At 44.9% G+C, this 14,394-nt stretch overlaps 1 long non-coding RNA gene across 1 annotated transcript; it reads left to right on the top strand.

Moving 5' to 3' along the window:
* The first annotated feature begins 12,705 nt into the window (after nucleotides 1-12,705).
* LOC134794734 (uncharacterized) lies at nucleotides 12,706-13,731 on the top strand. Its single transcript, XR_010144714.1, has 2 exons — nucleotides 12,706-13,118; nucleotides 13,541-13,731. It is a non-coding gene; the product is annotated as an uncharacterized LOC134794734 (long non-coding RNA).
* The last annotated feature ends 663 nt before the right edge of the window (nucleotides 13,732-14,394 follow it).

The following is a 14,394-nucleotide window of genomic DNA, read 5'->3' as shown; positions in this document are numbered from 1 at the left end:
CAATAGAATCGGGCCGCCATACTCCAGAGCGAAAGAAAAGACGGTATCCCTGATGCCCGCCCCGAAAAATGATAACACATCAGGGGCGGTTCGACATCCAGCTTCGGCCTTACAGAATTCGTCGAAATAAACTGGCACAGTAGAGTTTACGGCCAGTGTCATGAAGGATTGTGAGATATAGTCATAATTAAAGTTATTAGTAATGAACAAAGCATAAAAGTCACTCGGTTCTGAGAGCCGGAAGGACGGTAGATTGAAAACTCCCTTAAGGAGGTGATCACTGTATTTTTTGAAAAAATCGTCACGCAAGACAATATCGGAGTCAGAACACACAAACCCGTCGGTGAAGTAACTCGCCAGTTCGCATACACCAATGGCAGACGGAAGGTCAGCCAAGACGAACGTGTGTGTGTCGTTAGATACGGTGCGGACACGACAATCCCACATAGGCAAATTGAGGCGGTGGGACGTCACAGAAGTCACAGATGGAAGTGTGGTAAACCGTGATACGATGCCGGATAAGTCTCGGTGACTGTCAAGATATACGAGATTCGGAATGAAGTGGATAAGAGCAAGTTTAAATGCAAAGACTGATAACATGGTGATGGGTGCCGTGTCTCGGTGTAATTCTTATGGTATTAAATTATTTTATACTTTAAGGCGCGAGTCTCGTGAACCTTACGAGAATCCTATCAGACCACAAAGAACCGGCTGAGCCAAGATTTAGGTCACACACCACCTCCGCTCGGTACACTGGGGTGGTGTAGAGAATGTTTTTTGATGTTAGCGCCGCCAACGCCGCTGCCGTGGGAGGGGGGTAGCCCAAGACGAGCACCTCGTACTCAGGGGCTCCGGTAGAGCCCGTAGGGCACACGCGGCCAAGCTGGACCCTCAAGTTAGGAACGACACTAACCGCGTTCTCGATTTGGGTCAATGTTGATGCAGAGGCTTTAGGGCAAGGTGTAAGCGTACGTGCCCGGCCCGTTTCCCCCCCAATCCGGTGTAAGTATCTCCACTCCGGCGAACCAGAGTGGTCGCAGCACAAGGGTGACACCTCTACTCCGGCGAAAGCGGGTTTAGGAGAACCAGATTTTGTTGGTCCGTGCAAGGTAGTTACTTCTGTCGACCCGTCCGTACGGAACGTCACGCGCTCGACGCCCAGACTGTCGACGTCAAGAGAATGGATGTATTGCAACACCGTCAACAAGTTGGTGATGTTACACATGTTGACACTGGGCCGAAACCACGTTCTCCGTGGAGGACATCGGCTGTTCTTTTACTTGTGTTGCGTCAGGTGTGCACAACCTGGGTAGGCGCGAACAATGTTCTCACTTCCTATAGTTTTCCTTACCCAATACGTGTGCAGTTAAGATCGTAATAATTACGTGTAGAACAAACGTCAGCAGTTAGACTCGGCTGTTCGAGTAAGGGGTGCAAATGTACGTTTGCGTGCCTGGGTTTACACCAGACTCCGGACCCTCGTGCGGGACCTAGCAACGTAGGATTCTACTTCCTATTGTTACGCTAGTTGATCATACCGAGGAATCTGCGTAGTCCTTGGATGGTCTTCGGTAACGTGTAGTCATGGAGCGCCTGGATACGTTCTGGAGGTGGTTTAGTACCCTCTGGGCTAATGAGGTAACCTAGGAAAACTAGTTGGTTTACACCTAAATTACATTTGGCAGCATTTACCACTACTCCATAGTCCTGCAGTCGTCGGAAGAGGATGCGAAAATGCTCTGCGTGTTGAGTGGCGTCCTTAGAGAAAACTAAAATATCGTCGATATATGCGTACGTGAACTCTAAGCCATGAGTGACTTCGTCGATGAAACGCTGGAAAGTTTGTCCAGCATTCCTGAGACCGAAGCTCATGTATGGGAATTCGTACATACCGAAAGGCGTGGTGATGGACGTTTTTTCAATATCTGCCGGGAAAACAGGGATTTGTTGATACGCCTTCACTAGGTCGATCGAGCTAAAAATATTGCTACCTGCAATTTCTTGGTTAAAATCACCAATGTGTCGGACTGGATATTGGTCCGGGATGGTTCGGGCATTGAGAGCCCGGTAGTCTCCACACGGCCGCCATGATGAATCCTTTTTTCGGGCTAGGTGGAGCGGTGAGGACCAGGGACTCTTCGATGGGCGAGCTGTCCCGCATTGCACCATCTCAGCGAACTCTCTCTTGGCTGCGGCCAGTTTTTGAGGGCCCAAGCGACGTGGCCGGCAGGACACCGGAGGGCCGGGAGTTGTGTTAATGTGGTGCACCGTGTTGTGTTTCTGCTGTCGCACCACCCCAGCCGGCTTCAGGATCTCCGGATACTCTGAAAGAATTTGGGCGAAGTGTGAGTTACTATCGCACTGGATGGCTTTTATGCTTGGTTGTGAGGTGGAAGCTACAGTAGCAGGGGCGGCTGCGCCAGTGGTCCCGTCTATTAATTGTTTCCCACGACAGTCGGGTAATAGATGGTAGTAGCTAAGAAAGTCTGCACCTATTATGGGTGTGTCAACGTCTGCTACAACAAAATTCCATTTTAGTAGTTTATTGAAACCGATTTCTAGTGATATAGGGAGTATACCGTAGGTTAATACAAGTCCCATTTGCGGCATTTAGGTGGTAGTCAGTGGCTAGTCTGCAAGACTTTAAAAGCCTTCTTGGAAAGCAGCATAAATCAGAGCCTGTATCTACTAAAAATCTAATTTTGGAAGACTGGTCAATTACAAACAAGCGGCTGCTGGTAGGGCAGTCAGTTGCCGCTACTGCTGGCTGCCTTGAAAGTTTGACTGGGCCTGGTTTGAGCCAGCCGGGGGAGACCAAGTACATGGAGTGGTACAGCGTTGAGCTTGGGCTTGGTAACGCCTGTGATACCAGCATATAGTTGGCGGAGGTCCCCGGGATTGAGAGCGCTGTCTGGAATGTGACCGGGTCCTTGAACGGCCTCTGCCCGGATTGACTGCGGCCACTGCAAGTTGATCGCAGAGTCGGTCGACCTTGTCGACTAAGTTTTGTATCCAGGGGAAATCCTCCGGGGATGAGTCGGGACTGGTCTGACCTGTACCTTGTACTGCATGAACCATGGGGTTGGCAGGTGACACTTCCAGGATGCTATCTGCGAGGTCAGCCAACTTTTCCAGGGCCAACTCGGAGTGACTGGTGAGTATGGCCTGGACGTCGTTAGGCAGGCGGGTTAGCCACAATTGTTTAAGCATGCTAGTATCAGGGGACTCACCAGCTAAGGATTTCAGGTGGCGCAGGAACTGTGAGGGTCGCCGGTCGCCGAGTTCCTCATTTCGGATCAGCAGTCTTACCCTCTCGCCGTCCGAGCGCGACAGCCTCCGGGTCAGTTCCGCCTTCAGCGCTTGGTACGCGCCTTCCTTGGGAGGATTAACGATAATATCCTCCACCTCCGCCGCCAGCCGCGTGTCCAGCTGTGCTATTACGTGATTATATTTGGTAGATTCGCTGGTTACTCCAGCCAGGGCGAACTGTGCCTCGGCCTGAGCAAACCACACGATGGGCTTGTCGGTCCAAAAGGGAGGTAGGCGGACGGCCAGTTTATTTACAAAACTTAGGTTACTATCAGTGGAGGTTTGCTTGGCTACGAGTTCCTGTAGAGCGTTATTCTGCTCTTGTAGAGCAGTTAATTTGGCTTCTAGTTCTTCTAATGACATTTTGAAATATGCTAATTTGTACTAACTAAACAAGAAAAGGATATTTTTCGACTCGGTGGGGCGGCGCCGATGCGGGCGCGCAGAATGTCGGTGCGCGCGTGAGCACGTGCGCGCGCAGTGGGCGTGGCGCGGACGACGAAATCGCGTCCGAGCACGGAACACGTGGGGGCCGCGCTGCTGGAGCGCCGGGGACTGGGCGCGCCGGGTGTGTTCCCGCAGTCGCTGCGGAGTCTGCGCGCCGTCGTAGGCACGTGGCGGTCGCAGGCACGTGGCGCTAGCCGACACGTGCTCTGTAGATCGGTGCCGCGTTGTCCGGAAACGATGCCGCGTGGTCCGAAAACGCCGACTCGTGCTCCGCGGACAGAAGGAGACGGAAGGTCAGCCAAGACGAACGTGTGTGTGTCGTTAGATACGGTGCGGACACGACAATCCCACATAGGCAAATTGAGGCGGTGGGACGTCACAGAAGTCACAGATGGAAGTGTGGTAAACCGTGATACGATGCCGGATAAGTCTCGGTGACTGTCAAGATATACGAGATTCGGAATGAAGTGGATGAGAGCAAGTTTAAATGCAAAGACTGATAACATGGTGATGGGTGCCGTGTCTCGGTGTAATTCTTATGGTATTAAATTATGGTATTAAATTATTTTATACTTTAAGGCGCGAGTCTCGTGAACCTTACGAGAATCCTATCAGACCGCAAGGAACCGGCTGAGCCAAGATTTAGGTCACACACCACCTCCGCTCGGTACACTGGGGTGGTGTAGAGAATGTTTTTTGATGTTACACATGTTGACACTGGGCCGAAACCACGTTCTCCGTGGAGGACATCGGCTGTTCTTTTACTTGTGTTGCGTCAGGTGTGCACAACCTGGGTAGGCGCGAACAATGTTCTCACTTCCTATAGTTTTCCTTACCCAATACGACGTATGTCAAGTTTGACGTATGACGTTTCGTAAGGCGATCCGCACTGGCCGATGAGAATGATGCGGTCTCGGCGATTGACGGCAAGTTGACAGTGAGTGCTTATAACGCAATCCGTCTGTCTGCGGGCACCTTTATGGACGAGCTTCAACAGGTGCCAAGGTTATGCAAGGTTATGACCACGCCTTTGGTTTCCGATGCACTTTTTTTCTTTAACTCCATCCAGGCTGCGCTTTGTAGATCTTCTTTGTTGATCGATCGACGTCTACGATACGAACTTTGATTCACGTATGGACGCGGACGTTTGCAGAAGCTTTTTTTTAAATCATGTACCTTATGTTCAAACTTCATATGAAAGGTTAGGTGCTGTCTTATTTTCGGCCAACGTGGAACACACTGTAAGTTCAGAAAATAAAACTCAGTGGGATTAATAATTAAAGTTACATAATTTAAATAACTTTTGTATATGTCGTTGAAAGATGTTCCTTTCGTCCAAACTACTTTATGAATTTAATAGCCCCCATCAACAACATGCATTTTATCAATAATCTGATTCGGTCGCTAATCCCCAACAGCTCGCCACAAGCTGCCCTGCATTGACTGATTGCACTGGTAAAACCAGCGGGCGATGGGGTCGTCACATCCCTACGCCTTGAATAAAGTTCTCCTCCACCTCCGCCCGCCGCCTCCGTCACGCAAGCCACCCTTGTACTTGCCGCCGCGCAAGCCACCCTTGGACTTGCCGCCGCACAAGCCACCCTTGGACTTGCCGCCGCGCAAGGCCTGTCCGCCGCACCATGTCTTCCAGCATGGCCGCCGCCGGCTGTTCGCCGAAAATTTGTTCCATTAACTCTACTGCTGGTCGTGGTAGTCGTGGGGCCATTTTCCAGTTCGTGACGCCAGATCGATCGCCAATGCAACTGACTTATTGTTATAAAGCCAATTTAGAATAACCATATACAGTGTGGAAAGATAAGTCGGGCCCTGGAGGGAAACTACCTTAAATCCTTAAGCTGGCTCATTTTACTTAAAGGAGACATTCCTTTATTTTTAAAAAGAAACATACTTATATTATCAATAGTTTTTGTTTCCATTAGCATAATGAATTTCTTAATATCAAACATGGCTAATAGTTACCGAAAGAAGCAGTTGTGTTAAAAAAAACAATTTGAAGGGATAACTACACTATCACATATTAATAAATATTAAAGATATACAAATGTACATTCATTACTCCGGCTCTTCTGAATAATACAATTGGGACTCGGAGATTTTCAAAACTTAGAAATCGTTTTTCGAGCCCCATACCCACTTGAGATTTTTACCTAATCCTATATATATAACATGCTGCATGCCCTCCCTCCAATTTTTTTCGAAGTAATCTACAGGTTGGTCCAGAAGTCCGTTAACATTTGAGAAGTCGTTTTGAATAATAAAACATGTGGATAGTATAAAAACGTTTATTTACTATGAAAGTACACAGATTGGGGTTTTACTTTTTAAAAATAACGTTATCTAAATGCAACCCTTTCCTGTCCTGGCATTCAATCAATCTAGATTGGAAATTTTTCATCACTGCCCGCAAAGTGTTCTGAGTAATTGCTTGCATTTCGTAGCGAATATTTTCTTTTAATTCTTCTATGGTACTCGGGTTGCTGATATAAACTTTACTTTTGAGATATCCCCATAGATAAAAATCCATTGGGGATAAGTCTGGGCTTCGTGGTGGCCAATTTATGTTACCTCTTTTAGAGATCACTTTTTCTCCAAACAATTCCCGGACGGCGGCAAGAGCATCATTACAGGTGTGACAAGTTGCACCATCTTGCTGAAACCAAGTCCGCTTGTTGAAGCCCTTAAAGTTTTGCAGTGCAGGAGCAAAAAAATTTTGCAGCATTTCAACATAACGCACTGTATTTACAGTTATGGGACGTTGTCGACAATCTTCATAAAAATAGGGACAAATTATTCCCGTGGCAGAAATTGCTGCCCACACAGTTACCTTGGGCGAGTGTAATGGCCTTTGATGCTTTAGTTGCGGGTTACTGTCACTCCAGTACCTGCAGTTTTGCCTGTTGACGTGGCCATTAAGGTGAAAATGTGCCTCATCTGAGAAGAATATGTTGTTATACTCCCGAAACCTACCAAGCATTTCATCAGCAAAGGCGAGCCTTTTCTGTATAATTTGTATTTTATACGGATGCAGGTGTAGATCATGGTGCAAAATTCTGTTTAAAGTCGATTTGGATACGTCTAGGACTGTAGAACGCTTCCGAGTTGAGAGATCAGGATGACCTTGAACTGACGCTCGAACACGCTCTACGGTTTCAGGGTCACGCGACGTTCTTGGCCGGCCGGATCTAGGCATATTTAATGTCGAACCCGTCGTTTCGAACTTCTGAACCCATTTTTTTATGGTTTGAACAGATGGGGCAAAATTATTATTGCGTACATTGTAATTATTGCAAAATTTTCTCTTGGCCACAGTTGCAGAATCGTGGTTTCGGTAATACTCGCGGACCCAAAACGCACGTTGTTCTCCGGTAAAGGACGCCATCGTACTAAATTCCTAATGGCTGCTCTTTCATTTGACATATCCCGCACTCCCCTCCGCCCGCCAAAACTGACACAGCGGCAAATTCAAATGTTAACGGACTTCTGGACCACCCTGTATTATAAACTCTGTCATCGACTTATATGTACGGGTAACCGCGATTTTAAATGGGCTTTGCCCGTAGTGATTCCAGGCATCGATGTTCGCTCCCAGGTTCGATAAGTATTTTACAGCTTCTAGATGCCCTCCTTCCACCGCAAGATGAAGTGGGGTCTGTCCTAGAAAATGAGAAAAAAAAAGTTAATAATAGAAATGCTATGACAAAGCGTTTCAGTATATCTGACCTCCATGAGTCTGACATAATATGAGTATGTCTATAATTCGATTCAAAATAGAATACATATAAATTTTATTATTTTCGCTTCTCTACACTGTAAAGTTTGTAACTTCAAGTAATCGCTGATTTTCATGCTCCTCTCACAGTATTTCCCATTCTTGTTACTGAAAATTACTTAGATGTAGCCGAGCATAGGAAGTATCACTTAGAAAAAAATAGTTACTGACCGTTAAAATTACGCACATGCAGGCCTGATTCAAGGTCAGGCAAATAGGAGAGACGTGTAATAAGTTTCATTTCTTCGAGGCTGTAGGGCGACGTTAGAGCCGCGATGACTCCAACGTTCCGCGTCTCGCATGCATAATGCAAAGATGTCCGTCCTCACGTCCTCAGTGATTTCTTAACAGCGGATTTGCCCCTGCACTCATTAGTTTTCGGACTATCGACGGGAAAACGGACATCGCGGCAAGATGCAGGGCAGTGACTCCATCCTTATTTGGAATATCAAGTAAGGCTGGATGAACTGTGATATTTCTCCTGGCAGAGTTTTTCTGAGCAAGGCGTTTTACGGTTTAGGCCATATAAGTCGTCGAAATTTCTCCTGGCAGAGTTTTTCTGAGCATGGCGTTTTACGGTTTAGGCCGTAGAATTCGTCGAAATTTCTCCTGGCAGAGTTTTTCTGAGCAAGCCGTTTTACGGTTTAGGCCATAGAATTCGTCGAAATTTCTCCTGGCAGAGTTTTTCTGAGCAAGGCGTTTCGAGCTTAGCTCTGCCCTGACAGTTACCAACTCCCTGTCCGGACCTTTTTCTGAACAGAACCTGAAGAGTTTTCTCTCCAGGTGGTCGTCGTCAGCCGGGAGGCCGCTGTTCTTCTTCTCTTACCCGCCACGTACGAGTTCAGACCTACGACTGCGTCCTTGTTGTGTTTAAAGAAGGCCAGGTGAAGCCTGGCCCTCTGGAAGACTTCAGATTTCATGTGGCTGCTGTTGGCCCTTTCAGGGCTTGTTTGTTCTTGTTACATCGCGTTCCAGTCGCAACCTAGGCTTTGCATTGCCGAATCAAAGGCGCATGTGTTTCGAATATTTATAAATTTGTTGGCTACCTATGCAGGTTTTAATCGGCTACCGTTAGACAGTAAAGGTAACCGAGCACTTAACCGAGGCCGTTTATGGACAATATCCATATCTGGATATGCTTCCAAGTATTTCCCCCTTTTCTTTTTCTCCACGGGAGGTTTTTTTTATCAAAACTTGTGCTTTTATTAAGCCCTCGCCAATTCTCTGATAGCTGTTCAGTCAGCAGTGTCATCATGAACTTTGTTGTGTAGTTTTATAATACCTACAAGGAATGACTGTTCTTCTGCCAGTCGTCAAATTATCTCAGTACTAATATGAAAACAAAAACAAAAATTCGTTTAATTCACAATTATTATCAATCAAATTATTTCTATATATTGCACGTGTTACCATTATCATTAGCGATATAGCGCCTACATTGAAAATAGGCTACGACTTCGTCGCAGTCATCGTCGTTGATTAATGTGTGTAAATAAAGAAAATCTTGACTTGAATTCCTCTTATTGTAATATGACATAAACAGAACTGACAGGGCTTAAGTACTAACTTCCACACAGAGATGCTCATATTTAATTCTTGTAATTATTAAATATGATCATCTCTGTGTGGAAGTTAAGTTAGTCTCGGTGGCTAGTGAGCCGTCTATACACAGAAGCGCGGTAGCGTACACCCTCTGCTTACTTCGCTACACGCGGAGGGTAGGGGCTGGAGGAGGCGTACAGCTTGGCAAAAAAGTCACTTGTCTCTTTTTAAAAATAAAGGAATGTCTCCTTTAAGTAAAATGAGCCAGCTTAAGGATTTAAGGTAGTTTCCCTCCAGGGCCCGACTTATCTTTCCACCCTGTATATTAAGAAAACGGGACGACGCTACAGTGTTACTTACTTACTCCGTTGGCTCAGCGACCCAAAATGAGACTTGGCCTCCGACACAAGACAGCGCCACTTTTCTCGGTCCTGTGCGACCTCTCGCCAATTGCTGACTCGAAGTTCGCGCAGGTACGCCTCCACCATGTCGCACCAGCGATATCTGGGGCGTCCGATAGGACGTCTTCCTGCTGAACGGCCCAGGTATGCTCTTTTCACGTTCCGATCTTCATCCATTCTCTCAAGGTGGCCCAACCACCGGAGTCTGTGAGCGGTTGATATTGTCAAACTCAATCTTCTCGAGCGTCCAACCGCTGTCTCGCTCTTGAATTCACATTTTTCACATCCACAAAATTTCCACATCCACATTTTTGGAAATCCACAAGGATATTTGTTCAAAGTACAATGGAAAATCCATACAGTCTTTATGCACGTTTTTTGTGTTGAATGACTTTAGATCGCGTATCAGTTTGCAAACACCTCAGGCAAAAGTCTTGAATTGTAAACTGTACTCGCCGAGGGTTTTTATATTGAATTTCGCTTAAACACTCAGAGCGTGGTGGTAGTCATCATTTGTTACATGTGAGCTTACTGTAAAACTGTTTCCTTTTTGGCGACGTTTGTTCGTCTAGTTTCTCCCAACGATCAACGTACCTACTCGTATGGGGAAATTCCTTAGCGTGACCTTCAGCATTGGTTTTCACAAAAGTACAGAAGAGTTCTACATTTATTTTTATGTAAATTAATTCAATGTCAATCACCTTTTCAAGCTTTTTTCCAATATTCAACAAATAAATTTTAGGATCCAAAATGTCTGGACTCCCGTTAATCCGGTAAATAATAATTCTACATTATACAAAATATCGGCGGCACAACACTTAATTTCAGAGTCGACGATATCGTTTAAATTGCACAAACTACCTTTAATGTTGCGTGCCTGTTGAATATTGGTGGGGTGATATATCCTGAAATGTTTCTTGAAGAAGTTGAGACGGTTTTCGTAGGTAGACTTTATTTTGATCAAGTATCCGATACTTGCGTAATTACACTCTGAATTGTGGGTAATAATTAGTTCTCTTTCCTCTTGTTTGCTGTATAATGGTGCATCACAATCAACACGAGTTCACTAAATTTTATAATTGTCCGAAAAATATTTGCACTTAAGTCCGTGTAGTGTAGTCACAGTCGGAATGGGAAGCTGTAGTATAGTCACAGTTCATACACAGCTGCTATCAGCTGACACACTGATACTTGATACCTATCTCCCATATATGTATTTTTCTACTTTACAGAACATTAAGTTAACGATGCCATAAACCTTGACTTACTGAAATTTGATATAAGTACAATGGTTAATGACCATTGCCATAACTTCCACTCGATTAAGCCTGTAAAGTCGACAGCCACTGCATACGGCGCCAAATCACGTGCCAATAACGCCCATCAGGCGTTAACAGGTGATCCACGACCAAGGGCTGACCGCCGGGACCCACCACACGCAGCTTCGTATGAAGAGAAGCCTCAAAATGGGGCGCGGGGTTGTTGGGGCACATCAGGTGATGCCCAACAGGCGCGTCGAAAATGCTCACGTATACCACCTCGTCCGCAGTCCTCATGGTGGAACAGAAAAACGCCACCCCGTTCTGTAAGCTGAAGGACTGACACGCCGTAAATACGGCATGCAGCGTCACGTTGATATCTGACACATTTACTAAATAGAAAGACATAATGAAGGACAGTTCCCAACGAGCAAGGAAGTGAATAAGTAAATCATAAAACTATGAAGTCCAGCGTTTTCTCTCAATATATTCAGTATTTACTCCACTCTTGTGTTATTATTATAACCCCTGAACGCCGAACACTTCATCCGTTATATCTTTCTTTTTTTTTTTCATTGCTATTATGCCACGGTTTGTGTATAAAATATGCGGGATCACCATAAATCTTGTTTGTGCATGGGCCCTATATCGGCCGTATTCGCTAATACGAATTCCGCGTGTATTAGTACCATCTTTAAGATGGTACTAATACACGTAAGTGTATTATCCATCCTATCTTATCCATGTAATCCATCTTATCTATCCTATCCATGTAAGTGGATCAATCAAAATCCCATCGAACATCCCACTCTTAATTAATCCCATTCTACAGCAAAAAGGGAAATTTCCCAGGAACTATCTCTGTCAATCTAATTACGCCTTAATTGGAGTAAAAGAGTCATTTTCGTTATCGACGTTCGTGGTAGGCCCTCAGCTAGGACTAAAATGCCGACTGCTGCTGTCCCATCCCAGCAAAATAGCAAAACAGAGATTTGGCTAAATTTATGTAAGTAGGTACCTAGTACCTACAAGATCAGTGAAGGCCAGTCCAGCACCTCTAGCACATCTTGCATCCGCGACTTAGACCGCGACTCGAGTCGACATTCCCGCGGCTGTCAAATCTGTCGATTTCCGTAGCACAACTTGTACCCGCGACTGCAACAGCCGCGTAGAGAACTCAAAGTCGCGGCGCGACTCATCAGTGTTCCCCGATGGAATCAAAGTCTAAACATAAATGCTATTTACATGTGACAACACTGAATCGGAAACAGGGTTGCGCTATTTCATTCGTTCTTTGGTGGTAAAAAATCTAGTTTATTGTCGATGGTTAAGTTTTTCCTGTCAAAGTCAAGGAACTTTCAAATTTTGTCAACATTTAATTACGAGAAAAAAAATGTAAGTAATAGAGCCTTATATACTAAATTTTGATAATATTCCTTAAAATATATAATATATAGTTTATTAATTTCTGTTTAATAAACCTTTTAAATAAAATATTTTTGTAAATAACTATAATTAATGGAATTGCTATTATTGGTTTGGTTCTCATATTCCTGTTGTAAATTGTGTTTTTTTTTTCAGAATAAGTCCCGGACCCGGGTATGTCCTTAAACTACGCCCAAGACCACCGGTGGACGGGCAGCAGCGTCCCTCAAATTCGGTGTACTCGACTGCGATCGCCAACCCGCCTGCCAAGCGTGGCGATTATGGCATTCACCCCCCATCATGATGAGCACAATAAAACCGCGGCCCCGAGGTTCCGGCGACTCTCGGTGCTCTGGCTATGGTAGCGGTCAGGGCATTAGCGGGGTCAGGGGTGCTAAGACTTACGGCTCCGAAACGTGGTCTTTCACTATCGGCCTCATCTCAAAACTCAAAGTCGCTCAACGAGCTATGGAGAGGGCTATGCTCGGAGTTTCTCTACGTGATCGAATCAGAAATGAGGAGATCCGTAGACGAATTAAAGTCACCGACATAGCCCACCGGATTAGCAAGCTGAAGTGGCAATGGGCAGGCCACATTGCACGCAGAGAAGATGGCCGATGGGGTCGAAAAGTGCTCGAGTGGAGACCACGGACTAGCAAGCGCAGCGTAGGACGTCCACCCACAAGATGGACAGACGATCTTGTTAAGGTCGCCGGAAGACGCTGGATGCGGGTCGCTTCCAACCGGCACGTATGGAGGTCCAAGGGGGAGGCCTATGTTCAGCAGTGGACGTCTTATGGCTGAGATGATGATGATGATGATGAAGTCCAGCATTATCCTAGACACGATTGATATCCCAGCACCCAAAGGAAAATATTGTTAACAGGAATGTGCCAACGGGACCCGAAGTGGAGAGTCAGGAAAAGAAACACACTAGGCAAGCTTGTAGGTTTCAAACGCGGAGCTGTCCGTTTCTAAAGTCACTAAGATGTGAGAAGCGCTTTAGCTTTAAGAACACCACCGAGGAAGTGAACTATTATAATAACCATAATGGTTATGGCGTACCTATCTATAGTTCATTTTTTTTTAGCATTAGAAATAAGGTAAACAATCTTGATGTGTCTTTTAATTGAAAAACACATTTTAAAAATAAGTTACAGCAAATATGTAACAATTATGAATCTAATACGATCATTTATATTTTTCTGCTTTCATAAGCAAATATTGTGCCAATAATGGATGGCATGTGTGTGTACTGTGTAACTGTTTATGATTTGACAAATTGATATGAAAAGCTTATTTCATAGTCCTCGATGAAGTCACGACCATATTTAATTTTTTTGTTTACAAACCAATTTTCTTTCCAGGGTGATATTTAATTGTCCTACGCCGCATGTCGAATAAAAAGGAAGAGAGAAAATACTTTTCAAGGGTAATAAAGAAGATTCTTACAATTTCTCTATTGTGGTTCTAGATGTTAATAATATATTAGGTTTAATAATAAGAAGTCGAATATTGCAAGAATATATAAGGCAAAGCAATATACTATTAATTTAAATATTGCTTTTTTTTTTACTCCTGTATTTTTTACCTGAAATTAAACAAACATAAAGTAGGTAGGTACCTACAACTCCTAGAAGCCATGATTAGCTCCCCAAGGCCCACTTCATACCTAATGCTGACAGCAACGTATCATAGCATGATCGTATCAGGCCCTGTCAAACATGAAGTGAAACATCTAGAAAGCGGGTATGATCTAGAGGAGTTTCAATATGGTAGACCATATGATAACCGTACCTATGCTACACAGACTATGACATGAGCGTAACGACTCCTTCAAAATATTGTTGGTCGGGTCGGTCCAGTCACGTCACGGTATGGTGTTGGCAGGGGACGGAATGGTTTAGTGGGTGATGACTGATAATATTTCATACAAAGCATGATTTTGAGCCGGACATGATCCTGTTACAGCCACGTATTAAGTACATCATTCTGTTACAGTACGATGCAGCGGGCACAGGCCACATGTAGGTATGTTTTGTTGAAGTCGAGGAAGGTTCCAAACGGTACCTAAATAGTAAGAGATTGTTGAAATTAGACATCTAACCGTGATCCTAAATACTACTACTAAGACTATGGCTTACTTAATAAGTTGGATAGTTTTTTTTGAACATTTGTACCTACCCACCTCATCGGCTTCGTTTATGTACAAGCAAGCGGG

Source organism: Cydia splendana, chromosome 11 (genome assembly GCF_910591565.1).
Source record: "Cydia splendana chromosome 11, ilCydSple1.2, whole genome shotgun sequence".
Lineage (NCBI taxonomy): Eukaryota > Metazoa > Arthropoda > Insecta > Lepidoptera > Tortricidae > Cydia > Cydia splendana.
Note: the sequence above shows the minus strand (reverse complement) of the source record. Positions and strands in the feature narration are given on the sequence as shown.